The sequence below is a fragment of the Petaurus breviceps genome, unplaced genomic scaffold (genome assembly GCF_028583685.1).
Source record: "Petaurus breviceps papuanus isolate PSGF00001 unplaced genomic scaffold, PetGlider_PUasm1.0 90779, whole genome shotgun sequence".
Lineage (NCBI taxonomy): Eukaryota > Metazoa > Chordata > Mammalia > Diprotodontia > Petauridae > Petaurus > Petaurus breviceps.
In genome coordinates, this window is record NW_027187344.1 from 2,576,289 (window position 1) to 2,603,621 (window position 27,333).

Below are 27,333 nucleotides of genomic sequence, written 5' to 3' on the forward strand. Positions count from 1 at the left end.
TCTAATTATCCTAATCAACATAGTGCCATAATAACTCAGTTGTATGTAATATATATTTAGGCCATTATACTTGATCTATATGGATTGGATTAAGAGTAACTAAGGCAACATCCCCCAGTCATAACTAAGTAATTCCTTAACAATGTACAATTGTCCAATGTACAAAAATGCTGACCGTATATTTTGGTTTTCCATGCACTATACTTCACTAGGAAAGAATGCAGAACCCACCAGAGAAGTAAAGTCTGCAGTTTCCCCAGAAAACCAAATCCCTTCCCAGGAGCTGGAGAATGTGTCTCATGTGGTAGGTCTACCTTTCTCCCTACAAATGAAGACAGCAGAAATACTACTTGGACCATTTAGAGCAGATCTCCCCAAATACACACCATGAAAACATTCCCTCATTGTCTAAGGAAAGGGCCCCAGTGCCATGGCTTGTGATTATTGGCTGCCTGAAAACTAGTCCAAGAAAGGAGCTAGATTATTCTGTGACATTCACTGGTTTCTTGGCTGTTTTTTCTCAAATGAAACAGCTACATTTTTCAAGAATAAAATTTCAGCACATTCTGAGTTGGTGAGAAAACAGCTCTTCTCTCAACACTAGCCACTTAATGACTTGTTCTCATTTGCTGGACAACAGACATTCATGTACTCGTGCGCGCGCACACACACACACTTTCTTACAAATAGTGGCCCAGGGAAGATGAGTTTCAGATGCTAAAAATAATCACAATAGGGTACTCCAAAGCTGAAATGGCCATGTCATCAGGTCAGTCATCAGGAAAATGTTTTCATCTTTGACTTCTATCTTTAATTCATGTGATGTATAGACCAACATGTATTTTATATCCAGAATGTGGCTTGTAATTTCCTGTGGCTTGAAAATCCAGATGTTTCCAAGTTTAGAATATGCAACTTAAAAATGAATTTCACTGAAAACCCCTCTTTTAATTTCAGGGGGAAGTTTCTGTTTGAAGATGGATTTCTCTGCTTTGCAATCTGGGCCCTGTAAAGGAGTGGGAACAGCAAATGACTAAAATATGTAGACGACCACGGAAGGCCAACTGGGTGAGTGTGTCTGCCTGGGGACTGAGAATCTGATGGAGAAAATAAGACAGGAAAAAGCTACTGAGGACCAGGATGACAATCAGGAAAATCCCTATTACCAGAAATCTAGACTGGTGGGTTGGATTGGCCCTCCAAAGAAGTTGGTGCTTAGAAGCCCCGTCTTCACTACTCATTTAGAAGCCTACTGGCAAGTAAGCCTGAAATAGTATTGGTAATGAGCTGACCAAAGGGGCTCCAGGAGCCCACTCTTTAGGGTGGGACAATGCCTTCACTTTATTTTTTCAGCTCCTCTGTAATGAATGGTATGGGACTGTGACTCATGCTGGCGGTATTTTTAGGCTGACTCAATGAGCTGATGGAAGTAGCCTAAGTTATTAGAGGTTGAGTGCTAATTACAAACCAATCCTTCTCATCCCAGCTGGCTAAAGGAGTCTTAAGTAGGTTTTCTTCAGTCCTCCTGGGTTTCCCCCGATCCCCTTAGGAAAAAATAGTTATCTCCCACCCTGCCAAATTTTCTTGAGGGGCTAAACTCTTCACAAAATTCCCTATTCCCTGTCACTTATCTCTACTTCAACTCAAACAGAATTTTCTCTCTGAAGTGTGTACCTTTACCCACTGTAGTCTGCTTCCTAGTGAAAAGGTGACAGCTGGCTCTGAGTCTCAGCTTTACTTGTGTAGCCTTGAGTAAACAAGGCAATCAGTGCCCTTCTCTGGGACTCAGTTTCTCCTCTATGTAAAATGAGGGGCATGGACTAGATCAGTGACGGTCAAACTCAAAGAGAAAAGGGGGCCACTAGACCATACATTAGCATGACGGAGGGGTGCGTATTGACTTAGAAACAACAAATTAATATTACTTATGTCTTATTATATGTTTATTTTGTTAAATATTTCCCAATTACATCTCAATGTTACTGGGAATATTGTAGCCACATGAGCCTACTGGCCAGATGTTGACAGCTCTCAGGTAGAGGATCTCTAACCTCCCCATCAATTGTGGCATTCTGCTCTAAGGTCTCTTATAACTGTGATCTATGTTCTAAGGTCCCTCTCAGCACTGACATGTCCATGTCCTGAGATCCCTTGTAGCTCTGAAATCCCATGTTCTTAATTCTCTTCCACCTCTGATATTCCATGTTCTGGATCCTCTTCCACCTCTGCTATTCTGTGTTCTTGATCTTCTTCCACCTCAGATATTCCACGTTCTGAGTTCTCTTTCAGCTCTGAAGTTCTTTGAGTGCTTGATCTGCCAATCAACTGAAAGTCTCACCTCAAGTGTTCTTCCCCAATCTATAGTGAGACTATATCTTTTGTCTCATCTAGAATCCTTGTTGTTGTTTGTCCTTTGTTTTAGCAAAGGACCAATGACATCATGGGTGGTGTCTTGAATTGCTCATGAATTGAGGTGAGGCAGAGCTACACAAAGTCATCAGCCTCACTCTTTATTCCAGAGTCATCAAAGTCTAGCAGCAAGACAAAAGTCAAGATGACTGATGATGGCCTGGGATGCAACAGATGACCTTGACATCTCTGATGTCTGGCCAAGCTCTATGTGCTACACAGAGCCTGCTTCAGCCACCTTCATAGCCATTCCACAGGGGAACGTCTTCACATGCATGGGCAGATGTCCCCTAAGTTATCAATGGATTTGGGGCCTGTTAGTTACCCTCAACCCTAATTTAGCCATACTGGATGGTTCTGCCAGGTGCGGCCACTGTGCATGCTGTAGCTTCTTGGAGCCACAGGTGAGAGTTGGGTGACCAAAGGCAGATGAGCAGCCCTGAAAAGGGCTTGGCAAGTCCTCTTGGAACACATACCCAGACAGATATTCAGAGACTTCCTGTAGTTGCTTCCCTATACTACCTCTCCCACATTTCCTATTATTATTACTCCTCAAATCTACCATTAAGTTGCATCCAAGTAAGCCTCCTTCCTTCTTGCCTTCAGGAAAGTTTGTCTCTCACCACTACCATCTATAAGACTTCCCTTAATGACAGCCCTCCTGACTCACCTCATTCTACATTCACTCTTCTGTTTCCAATTCCATGAAGATCTTTAGTTTCTTTATGGATGGATGGATGTCTTGTCTTCCTCATTACATTGCAGGATCCTTAAAGGACAGGTCTCTTCTGTTTCTTGATCTTTTATGTGAAGTGAAATACAAGTTGCCAACTAAGCTCCTGCTTTGGGTCACTGTGCTACAGAGACAGGAATAAGGAAGAAAAGCGTTTGTCTGAGAGTTGGGACATTGAGATTGTAATCTAGCTCTGTAAATAACCATTTGTATCATGACCTTTCTTTTTCTCCCCTATCTAAAATGGGGGGAAGGATTGGTTATATGATGGCTGAGATCCCTTTCAGTCCTCCTATACCTTGACTCTGACTCTCAGGACAATAGGATGCTTCCTCGGCACCTTCTGCTCAAGTGCATTAGAGGCCTGGGTGGATGGTTGGACAGAGAACGGCTGTTCATAGTGGAGAGCGTAGGAGAAGAGGGCAAGATTATAGAGCAGGACAGGGAGGAGGCAGGTTAAAGACTAGCAGATGGGTTGGGGTGGAGAAATGGAGAGGAAAACGCCCGTGAAGTGGGCTTGGAGAGGATCCATGGAGGAAGGCTCAACACACCATCTGAAAGCCTGCATTGTGGGATGAGAAAAGCAAAGTGGCAGGGAACAGAACAAGACAAGTGAATGAAGAGGCTGGTCCAGACAAGTGCTCATTTGTACCACGGCCCTGGCTGTGGGTGAGGGAAGGAGAGACCTGGTTAGGCTAGAATTCCTTCTTAGACTAAGAGAGTAAAATAAACCAGCTGTATTCCTTCCCAAAGAGCTGGGCCAGTTTAATGATGGGCCAAAGGCTTTCTTTCCCACTGCCAGCAGCTGTGAGACAGCTGTTTTTATCTGTTCCCTCTCTCTGTCCCCGTACATCCTTTACTTCAAGTAAATTTTGGTCCAATTGGGATTTTGTTCCAAATGGTAAATATTTTATTCCCATCTGTTCCGTTCCCATACTGATGAAACCAATGACTTTAACATAATAAGGAAAATACCTTCCTTTCTTCAACTCAAACACTGGAGCCAGGAAGTTTTGTTAACTGAGTAGCCAAGGAGAGAGAATACGATAGCATTGGATTTAGAATTAGAAAGATAAATATTAGGTCAAATGCTACCCCAGACTCTAACTAGCTGCATGATCCTGGAAAAGACACATACCTTCCCAGAACTTCAGTCTGTTCACCTCTAAAATGGTGATAATAATGCCTATAGCACCTACCCTCCATCACTGTTGTAAGACTCAGATGAAAGAAAGAATTTGAAATGTCAGTTATTATTATTATTAATTTTGCATAATGCTCCCAACAGAATGCTAGGCTTGGACAGGATTCCCTTATTTCTCCAAAAAGCAAACCACAAAGATGAAGTAACTTATGATCATATAAGTAAAGGGGGGCATCCTTATGTTCTCATGTTACAGATGAGGAAACTGAGATCTGAAGGAGAGGAAGGACTTGTCCAAGACTGCATAATTTTTTTAGTGGAAGATCCAGGGGAATTGATTCCCAGTTCAGTAATTTGCCAATTAGACCACATTTTCACTTCAGTTTTGTATTCCATATCTTTGCTCTAATTGTGCTCCCTTCAGCATAGGTACAAAACTTCTCTGAATTATCTATCATACATTCTCCTCCTCTCCTTACTTCTTCTCTCCTTTCTTTCCATTGTCCAACCTCAGGATCAATAAAAACCAGCAGTTACAGTTAGTTTTATAGAGAACTATTCAACCAGTTTTCTTCCTTTCTATTAGCATTACCCTCACCTCTCAAGGCTGAAATGATGACATCACTCCCCATCTCAAAAACAGCTGATAACTATCTACTTCCTACAGGATGATGTCCCATTCCTCAGTCTGGCATTCAAGTTCCCCCACTCTCTAGCCCCCACCACATTTTGCAGTCTTACATCCTTTTCTTTTTCTCTTTCCTTACACATCTTTGGGATTCTCATTTTTGCTTGACTCACACTATTTCCTTTATCTAGAATGCCTTGCCTTCTCTTGATCCTGTCTCCCCAACCTTTAATATCCAATTCAAATTCAACCTTCTATTTGATTCTACAACCTAGAGTGTGATCTTCTTAATAAGATCAGAAATTTAAGATCTAAAAGGAATCATAAAAATTATCAAATCTGGGGTTGTTAACGTGAGATCTATGAACTTAGATTGGGGGAGGTAAGATACAAATATTTTGATGACTATCTATAATTGGTTTCTTTATAATGTTATAACTCCTTTGTATTTAAAAACATTTTTCTTAAAAGGGGATCATAGGCTTAACGAGATTGGCCAAGGAACACATGGCACACACAAAAAAGGTAAAGAATTCCTGATCTAACCTAATCCCCTTACTTTAAAGATAGAAAGTAGGGGGTTGCTAGGTGGTGGAGTGAATAGATCATTGGCCCTGGAGTCAGGAGGACCTGAGTTCAAATCCTACCTCAGACACTTAACACTTATTAGCCTTGCTACCTTAGCCAAGTCACTTAACCCCCACTGCCCTGCCGTCCAAAAAAAGCAAAAAAAAAAAAGATAGAAAGTGAGGTGGCTTGTAGAAGGTCTCACAGTGAGCTAGTAGCAGAATGGGGACAAGAAGCCAGAAGGCATCTGGTGGCACAGCAGATAAAAGTGCTGGTCCTGGAATCAAGAAGACCTGAGTTAAAATCTGGCCTCAGATATTTGCTAGCTGTGTGACCTTGGGCAAGTCATTTAACTTCTATTTGCCTCAGTTTCTTCAACTGCAAAATGTAGATAACAGTAGCACCTATCTCCCAGAGTTGTTGTGAGGATCCGAGCTATTTGAGAAGCACTCAGCACAGTCCCTAGCACATTGTTAGGTGCTATATAAATGCTTGTTCCCTTCTCTCTTATTTTTGTGGCCAATTCAGTATTCTTCCCACTTGATCATTGGATTTTGAGCTAGAAGGGAATGTAGCGATTATCTAATCCAACCTCCTGATTCTACGTATAAAGAAACTGAAACCCCAAAAGGTCTTATTGATCATTTGAATCTCACAGTCAAAGAGGTATAGAATTTGGATTCAAATCCAAATTTTCTGACTCCAAATCCAGTTCTTTTCCCACTATACTGTGTTGCCTCCTTATACCACCCATGTTTCATGGTAGAAGGGACCGACTTGTTATGTATGACCTAGAAAACAAGAGTACGATCATAGTTATTTTTCTGCTTTTAATTACCAATTCCTTAAATTCAAAATTGGTTTTAAAAAAACATACTTCTTTTCAGGTCCCTGTCTTATCATCCCTGTCATCCTGTATTTATTTTTTTTTAATTCTGGCTAGTTTGGGTTTCATATTCTTACTGATATCTTATTTTTATACCACTTTCATTTACATCACCTAAACCACATGTATTCATATTTCCACATAGCTTTTTCATACCTTCCCTACCCATCAAGTCATACCTTATTTTTTTTTAAATAATAGTTAAAAGAGAAAAAGAAAAATAAATCAGTTAAGGAAAGTCAACCAACAAATCATCCATTTATGTTTCACAGTATATGTGGTGTATACAACATTCCATACCCATAGCCCCATAACCCTGCAACAAAGGGAGAGAGGTACATTTTCTCAACTCTTCTTTAAGGAATTTACTTTTTTTTCCTTCCTCTCTTCCCATTTTCCAACCCTGGTACCACACAAGAACAAAAAACTACAGTTAGTATGGTAAAAAAAAAATATATATATATATATATATATATATATATATATATATCCAGTTATGTTTCCTTTTTTCTACTACTATTCTTGCCTCATCCCAAAGCAGGAATGACCATGTCAATCCCACCTCAAAAATTTTCACTAATTTCTCCTTGCTTACAAGAAGACTCTCCAATTTCTTAGACTCTCATTCAAAATGTTGCACAATCTGGTGCCACCAAACCTTTCTATACTAGTGTCTTTCTTCTGTCCTATATAGACCCTCATCTTGAGCCAGGTTATCTCACCTCTCATGTACATCTTAGATATTGCTATCTCTGCTCCTTTGCCCTCTCCTTGATAACTTACCTGGTTTCTACCCATTCCTTAAGAGACAAGTCAAATCCCCTCCTCCTTCCCTGACCACAAGCACTTGTAGAGTTCTATCTTAAGGAGCATAAGACTTAAACATAAAAGATTCCTTAGAGATCATCTTGTCCAACCCCCTAATTTTATAGATGAGGGAAACTGAAGCCCAGAGAGGTTAAGTGATTTTTCCAAGGTAATATGAGTGGTAAGCACCACAGTCAAGATTCAAAGCCAGATCCTCTAACTCTAATTCAAATGATTTTTCCATTTTCCTCTGAACTCTAATAATCTTTCTGATCTATGTTGTTCACCTGGTATCCCTAGTCAGATTCTAGGACCTGAAATACTTCATGCACAATAAACCCTTAAAAAAGGTTTATTCAGATGTTTGGTGATTTCTGCATAATCTAAGTCTTTTTTCCTTTTGCCAATTAATAAATAAGCTCTCTGAGGGCAGGTACTTTGTCTTATTCATTTTTGTAACAGAGGAACATAATAACAAGTGAAATTCTGTCTCATTTATTGACATTAAATTTCAATGTTCAAAAAACACTTTCAAGCATCTACTTGCTCAAGGCATTTACAAACTTTACTCATATTTGTTCTTATTCTAATGAGAATAAGACCTCTTCTAAAATAGATCAATTGATCAACTACAAGTTTTCACATGTAAGTTATATATGTAGACATGAGCAAACATATATGTACATATACATATCATATAATTCCCAAGTCCAATGCAATATTTTTCAGGAAGGGAGATGGGAAGAATCCCATGTGACCACTCCTAGCTACCCTTTTCATGGACACAATCACTGTGGTTGGACATTGTAGGTGGTCAAACAAGAGAACAATTATCACATTGAAGAAAAGCTTGGAACAAAGTTATGTTAAAGCCATTGTTTTGTTTGCTGATAAACAGATGTTAAGTTCAGTGCCCTGAATGGTACTTCTGTAGCCTGAAAGGGGGTCACTGACAAACTGGATTATGACCACAAGAGGGTAACCACTGACTGGTAGCCTTGTCAAATGAAGAGTATTTGAAGGAAGTGGGATTGTTTAGCCTGGAAAAGAGAAGACTTGAGAGGAAGAGTGACTATATAGTCTTCAACTCTCTGAAGGCCTATCATATAGAAGAAGTGATTACTTTATGATGTATGACCTAAAAGGCAAAATTAGGATCACTGGATTAGAGTCAGGTTATAAAAATTCTGACATAGGGACAAATCTATTATTGGATAAATGTAAAGTCTTAATGTGTGGGATCAAAAATTGAACTTCAAGTTCGCATATTAAAACTGCAGCAACATCCTCAACAAGCTCAGACATCTAGTACCCTCAATCATCTGGCACAGTCACAAATCTACAAGATCCCCCATCCCAAAAGTTTCTGGGTACAGAATAATAAGGGTAATCTTCATTGAGAAGAGCAAAAATGTGAAGATCTACCCCCTGCCATAAAACACCATTTGATTGATTGTTGGGTTTGGGGAGAGGGGAGAGGAGGAAGGGAGAATTGTTGTTCTTGACCAGAAGAAAGGAAAACTCTGATTAGCCAACAGTAATTTAGCAAAAACAACAACAACAAAAAGCTAAGTTTTGTGGGCCCTAAAGTCAAGAATTGCAAGAAAAAGGGAGAAAGATAAGAAATACCGGGCAAAAATAATGACTTATTTATGTAAAATTTTAAAGTTTGAAAGTACTTCCATCATAAGAATCCTAGAGAAAGGGGAGGAGTGATGGTAATCAATAAATGTGCTGCTTTTCCTTCTCTATAGATAAAGAATTTCAAGACCAGAAAATTTAAGTGACTTGCCTAAAGTCACACATCTAGTAAATATTGTATTGCCAATACAAATCAAGTTATTCTGACTAGAAGATTAGCACTCTTTTCATTACACTGTTGTGGGGAGAAGTTGTTGCCATGGCCCTCTAGACACTCGAAAAGGAGAGAAGCTGGAAGAAAGTAGAAATATCAAGAGAAATAACAGAGATTGAAATTATCAGTGAGAGAGATGAGAAGCAAGATACCTCCCTATTAGCAGAGATAAAATAACAGTATGGAAGAGACAGCTGTGAAGAGAGAGAGACCAAAGTATTAACAACTAAAGCTTCCCAGTAGACTTAGGGAGAAGGGGGACATGAGCACAAGTCATCAAGCAAATAACTATCATATTTATAACTCAGTGCAATCATTTGCAGAATCACAGAATCTCAGAGGTATAAGTGACCTCAGAGGCCATCAAGTCAACCCATATCTGACCAAGAATCCAGTCTCCAACATCCCTGTCTAGTTAGTGGCCATCCCCTGATGGGGAATACATTCCTCAGTAAGAGGCCTATTTCACTAATAACACTGAAAGAGCAATAAACAGTTCAATATACTCTGTTTACTAAGTCAGAGATCTATGTAATTCATTTTTAGAACATTTGCCATGAAATATAATTAAGTTGTTTAAAATAACATTTAAATAGTTACCTTTTAGATACCTTGCACTTTTCCTTGTTAGAACTCTTCACGCAACAGGATCTAGGCATGACGGAAATGTTACTATATGCAAATGGCAAGAGCCTCAAAGCAACCAGTCTGCTTTTCACTTGTCAAAATGAAGTCTGACCATGTGGTATTCAAAGCTACTTCATCCTTAGTTCATAGGATTATAGAGCATTTGACCTGAAATAAGCCTTACAAGTCTTCTAGTCCACCCCACTTCACCTCCATTTGAAAGAAAGATAGGAAGGCCATCCAGTTAAATGATTTACTTACTATCACTTAGCAAGTTAGCAGAGCTAGGGCTATAATCCAGGACTCCTGACTCCCACTCTAATACTCATGCATTATACCACACTGTCTTTGTTCACTAGTAAGGCAGTGTGGTACAGAGGAAAGGGTGTTAGATTTAGAGTGAGCTTGAATCACACATGCTATTTACTGCTGATCTCACTCTCTGGGACCCAGTTTCCTCATGCATAAAATGAGGGAAGTTGTCAGATGTGTCAAACTCACAGCTTATAGTTCCCCATTAGTGTGCCCTAAACCATATTTTTAAAATGCAAATGGGAAATGTTGAACAAAATTAGTGAAAATGCAATATAACATAGATAGTATAAATTTGTGGTTTTCTAAGTCACTATGGAACCTGCACGGTTCTTCTTTCTTTTTGAATTTAACAGCACTGGACTAGATGACCACTAAAGTCCCCTCTCACTATAAAATGGTGTTCTTATGACACTAAGTACAGAATAAATTATTTTGATTCTGTTTATTCTAGACAAGATATTTACATGTTTAATGGTTTCTATTGGTGGAAAGTGCTATTATTATGAGAACTCCAAAGGAGATTATGTTCATTCTATATTCCCAAAGAATAACTTAAAAATAAACATACCCTTTTTAATGTGTCCAAAGCAAAGATAACAGAAACAGAAAATGGCCCATGTTAGAGGGAAAACCAGCACATTACTGCACTATTAGTGCAACTGTAAGCTGGTCCATCCATTCTGGAAAGCAACTTGGAACTATGTGCAAAAAGCAATTAAACTGTTCATACCCTTTGACCCAATGATATCATTACCAGGTCTGTAACCCACAGAGATTTTAAAAAAAGAAGAAAATGGCTCATAGGTACAAAAATATTTATAGCATCTCTTTTGTGGTGGCAAAGAATTGGAAATTGAGGGGATGGATGCCCATCAGCTGTGGAATGGATGAACAAGTTATGGCATAAAGAATGTGATGGAATCTGTGGTGCTGTAAAAAAATGATGAAGGTGATAGTTTCATGGGAAGACTTTTATGAACTGGAACAAAGTGAAGTAAGCAGAACCAGGAGAATGATTTATGCTATAAGAATAATATTATAAAGACAAACTACTTTGAAAAACTTAAGAACTTTGATTGGCACAATGACCAACCACAATTCCAGAGGCATCACAATAAAATCTGCTATTCAATTCCAAATGATGGTTTCAGAGCACAGATGGGGTATGTGTGTGTGTGCACACATGCATGTGCATGTATTTAACATGGCCGATGGCCAATGACAAAAATTGTTTTGCTTGACATTATATATGTCATAACAGGTTTTATTTTTCCTTGTTTTCTCAATGGGAGTGAAAGGAGGGGAGGTGGGAGAGGTAGAATTCAGATCTGAAAATAAAATAAAGCTGAATTTTAAAAAATAATATGTCCAAAGTTAAATCCAGATAGCCTAATTATGCACAAATTAATGATATCACTAGCTACATTCTAAAACACTAGACAGAATAGAACCATGAATCTATTTACACAGGCATGGGGCAGAGCTACAGTCCCATTTAACAGAAAGGGACATCAAGGCATTGAGAATTCAAACAAGCAACTTAAGGTCAAACAGGGAAAGTGACTATCAGATGTTCAAGGATCAGGCTCAGATATCCTGGGCTAGTTTGCCTCTTGAGAAAGTTCACGCCCGGGAACAGCTGCCTCATAAATGATGTTTTCATGAATTTCCTGGAAAATGGAATTTTCACTTCTATGTGAGCTGCCTTGTGAGACACGGAAACCCAGGAGCTAAGTGCAGAGAGCTGGCCTTGTTCAGGGGACCTGGCATCCATACTTTGTTTTGTTTTTATTTACTCTTTGGTTATTTATTTAATAATCTCCAGATTTAAAAGCTGGCAGCAGGAAGGAAGGGAAGGTTACTAAAATATCCGCAACACTATATCTTTGGTGAGAATTAACTCACAATATCTCACCATACTGAATTTTCCTTCCCTTCCTACCTACTCACCCTCCCCCCCCAAAAAAAAAAATAATCCCACAAGGCTATATGAGAAAGTTCCTTTTGATTAAAAAAAATAATTTTACCTGGTGAATACGGCTCATGGATGCCTGAAATGCAGTTTAGGAAAAGGATTAAAAAAAACCAATTTAAAATAGTCATAAGTCCATGGAGAGTTGGGAGGATAAAATTTAATTCAATTCTACCAGCATTTGTTAATCACTTAATATTTGTGAGGCGCTGTGCTAGATGCAAAGTCTACAAAGACAAAAAAGAAAAAAAATTATGATCTAACATTTCCTGGGGGTATACACCAAATATATAAATGCATAAGTGAAAAGTATGCACAAGTTAAATACAAAGTCATTTTTTTTTGTTTCCAGGCTTACTTATTTTTTTTTGTAGTTTATTATTTTTTTATTTCTTAGTTTACATCATTCATTTCCACAAGATTTTCTTCCCATTTTTCCCCTACCCACCACCCCAAAACAGCGACCCCACTGAATATCCCCTACCCCAATCTGCTCTCTCCCATATCTTCCCCCATTCCCACTCTGACTTTCCAGTGGGGCATGGTGGATCTCTATGCCCCAGTGCCTGTATATCTTATTTCCCAGTTACATGTAAAATAATATACATATATATATATATTTAACATTTGATTTTAAATCTTTGAATTACATATTCTTTCCCTACCTCCCTTGTTACCCACCGTTACTGGGAAGATAAGCAATTCAATATAGGTTGTACATGTGTAGCTATGCAAAACATTTCTATAGTGGATCTATTGTGAAAGACTGGCTGTATTTACCTCCATCCGATCCCACCCCCACTTGTTCTGTTTTCTACTTTGATCCTGTCCCTTTTCAAAAGTGGGTGCTTCCAACTTCCCTCCCCGCCAGCCTGCCCTCCCTTCCATCATCCCCCCTCTCATAGCCTTCCCCCCTACTCTCCTATAGGGTGAGATACCCTATTTAGTGTGTATGTCATTCCCTCCCTAAGCCAAATTCATTGAGAATAAAATTGACTCATTCCCTTTTGCCTTCCTGTTCTTTCCCTCCCTTGTAATAGTTTTCCCTTGCTTTTTTTATATGAGAAAATTTACCCCATTCTATCTCTCCCCATCTCCTCTCATTATATTCCTCTCTTACCTCTTAATTTCACCTTTTGTGTATCATCCTTTCCTATTCAGCTGGTCCTGTGCCCTCTGTATCTATCTATCTATCTATCTATCTATCTATCTATCTATCTATCTATCTATCTATCTATCTATCTATCTATATATATACTATCTATACCTGTACACATATATACACATACTCACATATGTATTCATATGCCCATATACCCTCCTATATAGACATATATATGTGTGTGTGTGTGTGTGTGTGTATATATATATATTTCTATTCCCTTCAACTATTCTCATACTGAGAAAAGTTTCATAAGTTACAATTATTGTTTTTCCATGTAGGAATGTAAGTAGTTCAATTTTGATAAGTTCCTTATGATTTCTTTTCCCTGTTTACCTTCTCTTGCTTCTTGTAAATGTCAAATTTTCTATTCAACTCCGGTTTTTTCATCAAGAATGCTTGAAAGTCCTCTATTCCATAGAATGACCATATTTTCCCTTGAAAAATGATACTTAGTTTTGTTGGGTAGGTGATTCTCACTTTTAATCCCAGCCCCTTTGACCTCCAGAATATCATATTCCAAGCCCTTCGATTCCCTCAGTGTAGAAGCTGCCACGTCCTGTGTTATTCTGACTGTGTTTCCACAGTATTCAAATTGTTTCTTCCTGGCTGCTTGTAATATTTTCTCCTTGATCTGGGAACTCTAGAACCTGACTATAATATTCCTAGGAGTTTTCTTTTGGGGATCTTTTTCAGGAGGTGATTGGTAGATTCTTTCAACCTCTATTTTGCCCTCTCGTTCTAAAACATCAGGGCAATTTTCCTTGTGAATTTCTTGGAGGATGATTTACAGGTTCTTTTTTGATCATGGCTTTCAAGTAGTCCAATAATTTATAAATTCTCTCTCCTGGATCTATTTTCCAGGTCAGTGTTTTTTCCAATGACATATTTCACATTGCCTTCTATTTTTTAATTTGTTTGGATCTGTTTAATAGTATCTTGATTTCTCATAAAGTCGCTAGCTTCCATTTGCTCCAATCTAATACTGAAGGAATGATTCTCTTCAGTGAGCTTTTGAAATTCTTTTTCCATCTGGCAAATTTGGCTTTTTAAGGCATTCTTCTCCTCATTGCCTTTTTAAGCCTCTTTTGCCATTTGAGTTAGTCTATTTTTAAGTTGTTATCTTCTTCAGTAAGGTTGTTGACTCTCATTTTATAATTTTCTTGAATCATTCTCATTTCTCTTCTCAATTTTTCCTCCACTTCTCTTATTTTCTTTTCAAAATCCTTCTCAAGCTCCTCTATGGCTTGTAAGCAGCTTATTCTTTTCTTGGAAGCTTCTGGTGCAGGAATTCTGACTTTGCTGTCTTCTTCCTGTTCCATGCCTTGATCCTTTTTGTCCCCAAAAAAGGAATCCAAAGGCAGACTGCTGTGCTTGCCGTGCTTCCCTTGCTTGCTCATGTTGCCACTCAATTCCTTGACTTTTGAGCTTTTTGCCATGGTAGAACTCTGCTACCAGAGTGGGGAGCTTTGTCCCAAATTGCTGAGGTTTTCTCAGCTGCCAGAGCTATTAGTTAGGTGCCCTCTCAGAAGCCTTCACTGGCTCTGGCAAACTGGTCATGCACCCCAGGACCTCCACCCTCTCACTTTGTCCGCAGCATCTCTGGGTTGACAGTTCTGGAAACCACCACAGCTGCTGATGAACTGAAGTCCCTAAAACCTCAAGTTTGCTGGGTCCTGAGATAGGCTCCCAGAGTACGGTGCTGGCCACTTCCTGTTGGCCTGTCCTCAGCAGGAGGTTAGATTCTCTGTCATTTTGTAGGTTACATAGCTCCAAAGTTTGTTCAGAGTCTCCTTTTACATGAATTGGAAGAGGTGGAAGCGGGAGCCCCTCAGAAGTCCTGTTTCTACTCAGCCATCTTGATTCTGCCCCTTCCCAGGCTCCAAGTCATTTCTGAAGGTGGGGGCAGGAGAACCCTCACACTGGTGGGGATCACAAGAATGATATCTGAGCTGAGCTTTAAAGGTGATTAGGCATGCCAAGAAGCCTAGGCAAGGAGGGAAAGCATTCTAGGCACAGGGCACATAACTGGAATGACATTAAAAAAAAAAATGAGCCTGGGTATCCTTATCTTTCCCAGGTTGGAAGTGAAGGGACTATTCAGAGGTCAGGCTGTACTCTCATCAGCACAGAAAATTTGACCAGTTTGGTTTCTAACTAGGTTGCACAATGGACAGAGCAATGAACCTGGAGTCAGGAAAACCTAAATCCAAATCTGGCCTCAGACACTTCCAAGCTGTGTGATCTTGGGCAAGTCACTTAACCTCTATTTGCCTCAGTTTCCTCAACTGTAAAATGAGGGTGACAACAGCATGTATCTCACGAGATCATTGTGAGGAGCAAATGAGATGTTTATAGAGCACTTAGCACAGTATCTGGCATGTAGTAGGCACCAAATTAATACTTACTCTCTAACCCTTCCCCCTAATCTGGGCAGGGTTGCTTCTCCTTAGACAATCTGGGACCCCTCCCTCCCATGGCTTCATCATATGAATTCTGAACTCATTGCAGACACACAATCAGCTTAGTCCACTAAAGCTCAGAACTCCAGAGCTCAAGCGATCCTCCCTCACGACAGGGATTAGAGAGTGTACCAAAAGACCCAACATGGGAAGATGAGCCCCTCAATCAGGAAGATGCTGGCTTGCTGTGGTCTCTGGCGTCACGAAGAGTCAGACACAACTGAACAGCAAAAACCACAATACGTGGCTGGCATGGCTTTCACTGTGAAGGAAATAAAAATGTTTAACTTTCTTTGTTGCGATCTGGATGTAAAATCTAAGGCAGCTTCTTTAAGAGTTGCCCTTATTCATTTTTTTTTCATGTGTCAAGACTCATTAAATGGGTGGTTAGGGTGGGAGAAAAAAGTGAGGTCTTTTTCTCCTTCATTGCTACAATTACAAAAACAAAGAGAGTTCCCAAATTATAAGCTAAGTTCTGCATCAAGGTGAGAGTATGGAACTGAACAGAACCTCACAAACTGCATGGCTCCCATTTTGACTGGTTGGCTGGCTTGTCCCTGGAGCAGCCCTTCTACCACCCACATCTAATGAGAAGAAACCAGGGTATAGTGGAAGAAGCAACAGATTTAGAATCAATCAGCCAATCAATCAGTTTCTATTAAATACCTCAGATACCTGCCAGGCTAGGAATAAAAAGACAAAAATGCAACGTCCCTGCCCTCAATGAGCTTACAATCAATTAGAGGAAAGAACAGGTATGTATATGTAAATATATACATACAAAATATATTTAAGGAAAACACATAGTAATTTCCCTTGAGAGGGGAAGAGACTAGCAGTTGGGAGGACCACAAGTAACCTAGAAGTTAAACAAATCAAGTATAAATCTATGATCTAGTAACATCCTTATCCCACAAAGGATAACTTTTTCTCAACTCACATTGACTGGATCCAATCTTGGGAGAATTGCCCCCTTAAGCAAAGGGGTTAGTTCTGGTCTCACTTTTGCTTATTGCCCCACCCCAAAGTAGAACTCCATGGAAAATACCTCATGTCTTACATCTAGAATCTCTCCAAAAAGGATTAACAGATGTCCCTTATGGAAAAGTGAATGTACAAAGTTGTAGGTATCGGGTATCATACAGCTTTTTATTTCTTCTTTCACAAAAATAAATGCTTAAAATGCAAAGACACATTAATACATGTTAATAAATACTTAAAGCACAAAACAGCAATTCATCAGCCCTATTATATACCCTTGGAAGGTGGGAAAACCTCCTGAGAAAATTGTGGAACTACAACAGATTTCCCTTTCACCTCAGTCTGTAGTGTGTGAGCAATGACTCGTGCAAGGTTCATATATTATAGCCAGCCAAGTATGTTTGGCTCCTCCTTCTGGCAGCGGTCATCTCCAAGAAGGACGCAGCTGCACGAAGCATCTCCTGCTGAGCTAACAACACCAAGACCTCTCAATCATACATGACACTCCATCTCCCAACACAGTGCCTTTTCTCTGGCTGTCCCCCTCTGCCTGGAATGCTTTCCCTCCTCACCTCTGCCTCTTGGCTTCCTTAACCTCCTTCAGGGTTCCAAGCAAATCCCATCTTCTGCAAGAAGCCTCTCTTAGTCATATAACCTCTGTGTAGCTCAGTTTTCTCAACTGTAAAATGGGGGTAATAATGGCACCCACCACCCAGAGCTGTTGTGAGGATCAGATTAGCTAACACAGTCAATCACTTACCACAGTAGCTGGCACATAGCAGGCACTGAAGAAATGCTCATTTTCTTCCTTCTTCCCTCCCCGTCCCCCTTCCCCCACCAGTGTCTTCCCTTTGAGGCCCCCTCCCTGTATATGTCTTGGGTGTACATTCAGGTTGTTTCCTCATTGGTCCGTAAGTCCGCAAGTCCGTAAGTCCGCTCCTTAAGGGCAGAGGCAATGTTTGTGCCTTTCTTTGTATCCCCAGCGCTTAGACAGTGCTTGGCACATAAAATAATAAATGTTGGTTAACTGAATAACTTAGGAAAAACCACCTCAGATCACCATTAAATCATCTTTTCTAAAGAGACACAAAGCAAAGGAGGTAGCTAGGGTTTTGAGATCCCGTCTCTAGCTCATTGAGATAAACAAATACATCTTCTAGTTGTCCTAGCTGCTGCTAGGAAAGAGGAAGAAAGAGAGTTCTCCAGCCTATCCCCATTCCTACGAAACGTCTGAGTGAATCCTGACATGCTAGAAGAGAGGGGCAAAGGAGAAAGGAAGGAGGGGGGCTAACACCTCAGCCTATTCTTTTTAGCCCAAGGAGTGGAGAATTATTCCTTGTTTAGTAGCCATCTTCTTTATCCTAATCTTCCCCTAAACCTCACAAGGACCAAGGGACCAACTAGGAATCTCTGGGTGTAGGTGCTCTTTAGGAAGGGGCTAATGCAGGTGTCACTGGAAGTGAACCTAATACTCCCGTTACATATACAATTCCATAATCTCAGAAGAATCCAGCATGATCCAAAGGTAATCCAAAGGGCAGGGAGGACATTATGTATTACCATCGATTACCAGAGTGCAAGAAATTACAGAAAAGTATCATTGGAAAGGCAGTGTGGTTTGGTGGATGAAGAGCTAGCCAAAGAGTAATAAGAAAAACCTGATGAAGGTCAAGTCTGGTCCTGGGCAAGTCACTTAAGCTCTCAGAAAATTTGGGCAACTAAGAGTTGCCAATTTGCTTTGGTAGGAGTTTCTTATCTTAAACTTCTGTTTACCAATGAAAACTCAGGTGAGAAGGAGGAGGAGGATGACAATGATGACAATGAAGAAAAGGAGAAGGAGGAGGGAAAGAAAGAGGAAGGTAGAGAGGGAGAGAAAGAAAGAAAGGATGAAGGGAAAGAATAAGGAATAGGAAAAGGGAAAGAAGTAGAGGAACTTCCATTGAGGAAATGTAAGATTGAAAAAGGAAGTAGGCTGGCCAGATCGATAGCAGAGAGTGTCAGTCTGTCACTTCTGACCTTGTGTAGCCTTGTGTAGTCTTGCTGAAGTCACTGCCCCCATTTCAAAGCTTCATCTTCCTTATCTGTGAAATGAGAGGATTAGACAAAGTGGTTTCTAAATTCCCTTCTAGCCCTAAATCCTATGATCTCTATAGGAGAAAATAGGGAGTCATTTTAATTTAGTTCAATAATGTCTACTGCTACAGAGAGAATGAAGCTGGTCTTCGTAAGAAAGATAAAGATGAAGACGCTGTTAGTGTCCTCATGTAGACTTCAGTCTACTAAGAAGAAAGAGGAAAGTAGGAGAGAATTTGGCAAAAGAAAAAGGAACCTGAGGACATGGAAGAATGAGCATTCTGAGAATTCCAAGGGGGTAGGATTTTTGACTAGAGGAATAGGGAAGACTTCCTGGAAGAAGCAGCATTTGTACTGGAACTTGAAGAATGATTAAGATTTCAAGTCAACTCAATTCTACAAGTATTTTTGAATATTTACTATGTAATAGGACCAGTGCTTGATACTGAGATAGAGAAAATCAAAACAGTCTCTGCCCTTCAGGAGTTTACACTCTATAGGAGGTAAATAACATGTTCATATATAAATAGCTATAATATACAGAGAAAGTGACAACAAAATAATTTTCATGGGGATGGAGGAGCAGTAATAAATAGGCTGTTCAGGAAAAGCCATCTGCAGGAGGTACCCCCTGAGCTGTGTCTTAAAGGAAGTTAGCAATTCTTTTTTTTTTTTTTTTAAAGCAGTTGGGGTTAAGTAACTTGCTCAAGGTTACACGGTTATAAGGCCAGTTATTTTTGTGTGGATGCCAAGTATCTGAGGCCGGAACCAATCCCGGGTCTCCCGACATCAGGGCCGCCGCTCTTACTCACTGTGCCACCTGGCCTCCCCTGGAAGTTAGCAATTCTGAAATTGGAGATGGAGAAGACCATTCTAGGTTTGGAGGGAGGGAGGGAACCACAGCCTATCCAAAAGTAGAGAGGTGGGAAAATGAAGTATTTGCTCATAGGGAACAAGAAGCTGTCCAGTTTGATTGGAACACAATTAATAATGAGGAATAATGTATGATCAGTCTGCTGAAGCCAGGAAAACAAGGGTTGGGGATTTGGAGTAGGTCATCCCAGATGTAAGGAACAACGTAAATGGAAATGTGGTGAGAGAGTATGGGATGTGTTAAAAAGGATGGGTCATAGTGCATTTTGGCATCTGTGTTACTAGGAATCATTTCCAAATTCTAAACAATGCCTGACATGTTATTACCTAATTGATAAATATATTATTTAACAGCACAAATAAGCTGCATTTGTTAGTTTTGCTTTAGCTTCTAGAAGCTCTGTGAAATAAATAATTATGTTCATAACTCATTAATTTTTTTAAAGACTAGATCTCCCTCTTTCATCCAAGCTGGATGTGCCCCAGGCACTGATCAAGATGAATCCCCCTGCTGATTACCATGGGAGCTTTGACTTACTCTTTTTCTGACCTGACCTGGTTGGTCCCTCCTTAGGCAGCCTGTTAGCCCTAGTCTCGTCTCTACTCTCTTGTACCCATCATTCTGGTACCAAATTTATTGTAGATAACCAATCAGCTTAGCTCAGTACATCTCAGAACTTTGGAGTCAAAGCCATCCATTAGCCTCAGTCTCCCCAGCAGCAGGAATTATAGACATGCATCACCACGTCAGACATTACATATTAATTTTCACAGACTGTTCTGAAAATTCTATAACTGGCAACCCCAAATGGAAACACAGGATTTACACAGACCTGGTTTGATCTTAGAGATTTCACTGTAAAATAAACTCTCATTTTTTACTTGTGTTCCCCTCTCAGCTTGCCCTTGTAATATTAGAATCTAGCTCAAGTTTAGGTCTCTGCAACAAATACATGGTTATCAATCCCCTTGCAAACCTTCAGGTTTGCTCTGTGTCTAAAATAGAACATGTTTTGTTTACCACCAACAAAAAACACAAATGACTTGCAATCAAACCCATAAATAGTCAAAACAATTAATTCCACCTTGTCAGAGGGACTCTAAGGTTTTCTAACCCTTTGGTTATCCCCCGAGGTTGAAACCTAGGGAAAAGCAATAGGCATTTCCAGAGAATCCAGCATTCTCCCTCAACCTAAAAAGTCACTGAATCATAGAATTATGGAATCTCAAAGCTGGAAAGGACCTTAGTAGTCATTTAGCCCAACTTACAAAATATAATAACTTCAGCTACAATAGTCCTAAAAATGCTTACCACAGTGCCTGGCACATAGTAAGCATTAAATAAATACTTGTTTTCTTCCTTCCCTCCTCTCTTCTTTCATTTCCTTCCCTTCCTTCTCCCTTCTTTTCCTTCCTTCCTTCACTCCTTCCTTCCCCCTTTTCCTTCCCTCCTTTTCTTCCTTTCTTCTCTTCCTTCTTTACCATATTCCTTCCTTCCCTTAACTCCTTTTCTTCCCTCTTCCATTCTTACTTTCTTTCCTCCCTCTTTCCTTCTTTCCCTTCCTATCATCTTTCTTTCATTCTCTCCTTCATTTCTTTCCATTTTCCTTCCTCCTTCTCTTCCTCTCCTTCCTTCTTTTATTTCTTCCTTCCCTTTCTTCCCTCCTCCATTCTTTCTCTCCTTTCTTTCCTTCCTCTTTCATTCATTCCTTCTCTTCCTTTCTTCTCTCTTTCACTTCCTCCTTTCCTTCCTTCCTTTATTCCTTCTTTCTCTCATTTCTTCCTTCCTTATCTTCTTCCTCTTTCCCTTCTTCCCCTCTTTTTTTCTTCCTTTCAGCCTTCCCTCCCTTCTTTTCTTATTTGTTTTCTTTTTTTCCTCCTTTCTTCCCATAGATTTCTCTCCAGTACACTAGTGATCTTCTGTCTTCTGACAGAAGCTGAGCCATTAATGTCCCCCAGCTCTGAGCTATTCAGCTTTCCCTTCTAGAACCACCATCTTTACCCCTGTATTTTCTGCCTTGTCCCTCAATTCCTCTCCTCTTATTTTCATGAAACACCAATCCCTGGCCCTGGTATAAACTGCCAGTTCTGCCCAGACTACCTCTTTAGAAAGTTCCTTTATTCCTTTATTACTATAGAATACACATTGACCTTTTCAAAAAATAATCCCCACAGTTTATCACACTATGTAAAACACATAAAATTCATGTTAATATTGGTGTAGATTTCTCCTTAATTAATAGCACTATGAGTTTGTGCCCCTCTTCTCCTCTACTAGGAAAAAACACTCAACATCGCTAGAAAATCAGCCCCTTTTCCTGATCTTTATGATCTCCATTACTCAGAGTATTAGTGAAAGGAAAAATCCAGGTTTGCTCCACCCATTGTTTGTCTCTCTTAGAGTTCCTTCGTTCTGCTTCTGTCTTCGTCTGGGAATCCTGTATCAGGCCCAGGAGACTTGGTCCAGGAATGCTTCTGCTTACTCTAGGACCTCATGATGATGCAAGAGTTCCTCTGATAGGTCAGAGAGGCTAATCCCAGGAGTTCCTCCTTCATGACACCATTGCCTCTTCACATTTCTACGACTCAGAAATTTCTGGTCACACCATTATCTGCCTCTGTTCACTGGCGTCTCTGGGCACATTTTTCCTTGGAAGGGCCTCACAAACACAGGGGCTTCTCTGTAGGCAACCAGAATCTGTGTATAGCCCTTCCCCTCCTGCATCTGTGCTCTACTCTGTGCCTTCTTAGTTTGCTGCCATTTTGAAGGCTATATCCAAGTGTATGGCCCAGTCATATGGACTGGACATAAATCAACCAGTTATCCTTAATATCATATCGAAAGGACAGGAGAAGTATCCAAAACCAAGTGAATTCATACTTTATCAAAGAATTAAGGTTTTCCAGGGATTCATTCCTACAAAAAGGGGAATTCAGAAGAGTCATTCCAGGCCCCTGCTGGACATGCCCTCTCTCCTTAGTAGAACCAGTGATGTCTATATGGCTCTTCCCTCCACTGAAGGTGGACTTCAGCCTCTGCAAGCTCCTCATCCTATTCAATTCATGAGTATGTCTTCCTGAAATTCCTGCATTAGGAATCCACCCAACAAGGTGGAGGTCCTTCTAAGGTTCTTTTAATATATCATGGACATTAAGGCTGCCTACAAACTGTCTTATCTGTTATCACTCATTCTCACATAATTCTTTATCAATTCACACACACACACACACATACACACACACATATATATATATATATATATTCATGCTGACATCTCCCTTCTCAGGGGCAAGTGAGTTGGGTCGCAGGCCACAGCTCTCTAGTCAAAAGGATCACCAGGAGAAGGTATTTTTAAGTCACTCATGTGACTATATTTAAAACCTTGTGAAGGAAGGACTAAAACTGATGGTTTTGTGCCACCACATACACACAAAGCATATGAGCATCCATCAGTGAAGCATGATTGTAAGACTAGTTGATAACATGTCCATGAGGTGATGCACCAAGGAAGATCACACATTTTAGAAATTTGAAGAGTCCTAGGGGTCTTGTTTGACTCAGTTCACCACAAAATGGTATGGATGGAATCTAAAGAATGGTCTAGAGACCTACTCACATTACAGAGGAATCTACAGCAAAGTGACTTTCTCAAGGTCATGCAGCAAGAGCCAGACCTTAAACTTTCAGACTTCATATCCAAGTTACTTTCCACTGTATGATTCTCCCTCCCAAACCTCAGTTTCCAGCTCTAACTTCTTGCCCCAAATCCAGTCATCTGTTCCTTACTTCCATGATATCTAACTTAAAGAGTCCCAAACCAAATTCCCTTTTCTTCTTAATAGCGGCCTCTCCTTCCAACTACCCTGACCCTTGCATCTGAACCACTCTTCCCTCAGTCCTTTATGGATAGTCTTTAATCCAACCCTTTCTTCTACCATTCCCCACTCCACCTTCCAGCCACAGAAGATAGAATGTCAGAGGCAGAAAGGACCTTAGACCACTGAATTTCACAAATGGAAGAGAATATCTCATTCAGTCTTTTCATTTTACAGATGTGGAAACTGAGGCAGAGCAGAGAAGTATCTTGCTCAAGGTCATACAATCAGTAGATCAGTAGCTTAAGAGACTTTTAAGTGACTTCTATTTCACTTGCATTTTCACTGCTGGCACCCTGGTCCAGGCCCTCATCCCCTCACACCTGGACAACTACAACATGCTCCCCAAGAAAAGTGAAGACACAGAGTGTCCCATGGTACAGAACACACAACTGAGTGTATAGCAGGAACCCAAGAAAGAACTTCAAATTGAATAAGCCATGTGCATAGTAGGAATGTGGAGCTGCCTGGAAGGAGAAGCAGAGCCTTCTTACTCATCCTTCCCTTCCACCCACTCTTCTGATTCAGCTGTACTGGCTTCTTTGCTGTTTTCCACACATGACGCTCATTTGCAGAACCTCTGTATTTGCCATCTTCTATGTCTAAAAGGCTGTCCCTCTGCACCAATGCCTTTTAGAATCACTAGCTGCCTTCAGAACTACTTAGATGCTGCCTTACAGGTGGTCCTGCCCCATCCCCCCAGCTACTAACTCCTTCCTCTCCGAGATTACCTTTCATGCACTCTGTATGTATCTTCCCAAAACCTACTTATGCCTATGCACATATTCTTCCCCGTTAGAATGTGAGTTCCTTGAGAAATGGTTTTGCTTCTACTTATTTTTAATAGTCCCAGTTTTTAGTACAGTGCCTTACATAGAAAAAGTATTTAATAAATACACTTTTGTTCATTGGTTTATGGAGCAGTCAGAGAGATCTCAGGAGCTACAATAAAAGAAAGCATTTCTCTCGAGAAAGACAGGCTTCTGGCTCTTTGCCATTATACTTTAATTCCTTTGGTTTAAGACATTGTTCCATGCTAGCACACAAAAACCCCAGGTAGAGGTAACATACTAAACCTTATCAGTCATGTTCACTCTAATATGAATGAATATATATGCATGTATTTATGTAACTCTTACCAGTTTATAAAACACTTCTACATACATGATCTTATTTGAGACTCATAACAAGCCTGTGAAGTAAACTGGGCAGGGATTGGGCTCTTTATTGTATAGATAAAGAAATGAAGGGATAGAGAGGCTGGGTGACTTCTTCATAGTCATCCAGATAATTAGGGAAAGATCTGGGATTAAAATACCTTGACCCAGGATTCTAATCTTCCTTTAATGGAAAAGAAACTGGGCCCTCTTACTTCTCACCAGTAAAACAGTTTTATCATCAGGGAAGAGAAAGCATATGGAAACCATTGAAAAGGAGAAAAAAACCAACCTATATATTCTCTGAAGCTCCTATCTTTTCCTTCCTCCCCTCTAGTCTCTCCTGGACAACGATCAGAAATAGGAAAACATCTGCAATCCTTTAAACAGAGGTTGAGCGACTGACTGGGCTGAGTTCCCCTACTTTGGACTCCAGTTGAGGCGCTCGCTCCAAGGAAACGGAGAGCTTGCAGAAGTGCATGTACTAGCCCATTCCCAGGACAATGTTCATCCACGTCCCCATCCCTGACCCCATTCTGTGTGATCTGGGCGGGATCCCAGACCAAGAGGCCCAGCATTGAGTACAAAGCACAAGGGGGATTGCTCAACTCACTCCACACGTCTCTCTGTACATATTTCTAGTTGAAAGTGAGTGGGGGAAGGGGATTTGAGTAGACACTCCCCTCTCCCTCCTTTCCTCACACAGTCAACACACAAAGTCTCTACTAGTTCAGGGAAGTGTGCCAAGAAGCTGTGAAAGACAGAGATCAAAAAAGAGTTCGTTTTAGAATTTCAAATTCTGAATTCCTCCATATCTTATGCATAGTAGGCAATTAACAAATGTTTCCTGAATTTAACTCATTTGAATTAAATTGAATTTCAGAGTTAGAAAGGATCTGAGAGGTGTCTGGTCCAACCTGTACCTGAGCAGAAATCTCTTCAACATCCCTTACAAGTGGACATTCAGTGGCTAGTTAGACCTCCCATGATGGGAGGAAGAGAACTCATTTCCTCAAGAGGAGGAAGGGGAAATAAGCTTTTATATAGCACCTACTATGCACTAAGCCCTTTATAAATATTATCTCATTTGAGGCAGACATAGGAAGCAGGCCATTACTCTTTTGCATAGCTTTTGCTATTAAGAAAAAACTAAGATGTTTTCCCATATAATAATAATTTGCATTTTTATAGGGCCCTATTCTACACTTACCCCCAGGTCTCTTAGACTTTAAGTTGCAGGGCAGACATTCATCTGCATTGATAAAGGGAGTTTCCTTATCAGCAGTTCCCTACTCCTATGAAATCATAGGTCTCATCCAAAAATAAATCCATTAATCAAACAATAATAATAAATGACATAAATAAATTTGTTTATTGGTCTCCCTGTCATAGGGCTCTCCCCTCTGTAGTCCATCCTCAAGTTAGCTGTCAAAGTGATCTTCCTAAAAATCAGGTCCAACTATGTCACTCCTCTACTCAATAAACTCCTGTGGCTCCCCATTACCACCAGGATCAAACATAAAATCTTCAGTTTGGCATTCAAAGTCCCTCATGACATGCCCCCCACCTTTCCAGTCTTCTTATGTCTTACACACCACACACACACACACACACACACACACACACACACATTCTATAATCCAGTGACACTGGCCTCTTTGTTGCTCCCTGAAGAAAATACTCCATCTCACAAGTGGACATTTTCTCTGGCTGCCGCATACATGGAACACTCCCTCTGCATCTCTGCCACCTGCCTGCCCTGACTTCCTTAACTCCAAACTAAAATCCCACTTTCTACAGGAAGTCTTTCCCAGTCCTTCTTAATTCTAGCCCCTGCCTTCTATGGATGATTTCCAATTTGTCCTCCATGTATTTGTTCATAGTTATTTATATTCTGGTTCCTTCATTAGACTCTAAAGAAAGCAGGAACTTGGGTCAGCTAGGTGGCTGCAGTGAATAGAGAACCACGCCTGGAGTCAGGAGGACCTGAGTTCAAATTTGACCTCAGACACTTAACACAAAAACTAGCCGTGTGACCTTGGGCAAGTCACTTAACTCCAATTGCTCCTCCAAAAAACAAAACAAAAAAGCAGGAACTCTCCTTTACCTCTCTTTGTATTCCCAGTGTCTTGCACAGTGCCCGGCACACAGTAATTGCTCAATAAATGTTTACTGACTGATTGACTAAGCAAGCACTGTCATCACTGCCACCCTGTGAGGTGAAAAAGCCACTTATTATTATCCCCATTTCTATGGCTGTAGAGAGGATGACTTTTGGGATTTAAACCCAGTGCTCCTCACAAGGAGTCCACTGCTCCAGATTACAAACCACGGGTAGTTTCCATTCTATTCTATACTGCCAGGACAGGCCAAATGAGTTTGATCTTTCTTGTGCATGATTCCTGCCCTAAACTTATCCTCTAGCTAAGAAGGGAAGAAATAGACATGAAAAAATAACAATATCACCCTGCAGTACAGAATCTATTTCCAGAAAAGAGGGGCAGAGAGTATGTGTAAGACGTGTTCAGATAGAACATGTTCATTACTGTGTGGCTTGCTGTTGAGTTGCTTTTCAGTCATGTTTAACTCTTTATGACCCCATTTGGGATATTCTTGGCAAGATCCTGGAGTGGTTTGCCATTTCCTCCTCCAGCTTATTTTACAGATGAGGGAACTTAGGCAAAGAGAGTTAAGTGACTTGCCCAGAGTCACACAACTAGTAAGTGTCTGAGGCCAGATTTGAACTCAGGTCTTCTGACTCCAGGCCTAGCACTCTATCCACTGGGTCACCCAGCTCCCCTTTCTG

General features: G+C 40.4%; 1 long non-coding RNA gene across 1 annotated transcript; it reads left to right on the forward strand.

Annotated features, from left to right (window-relative positions):
• The first annotated feature begins 400 nt into the window (after positions 1–400).
• On the forward strand, positions 401–25,908 carry LOC138147224 (uncharacterized). The gene is made up of 3 exons (XR_011164738.1): positions 401–769; positions 958–1,068; positions 24,865–25,908. It is a non-coding gene; the product is annotated as an uncharacterized lncRNA (long non-coding RNA).
• The last annotated feature ends 1,425 nt before the right edge of the window (positions 25,909–27,333 follow it).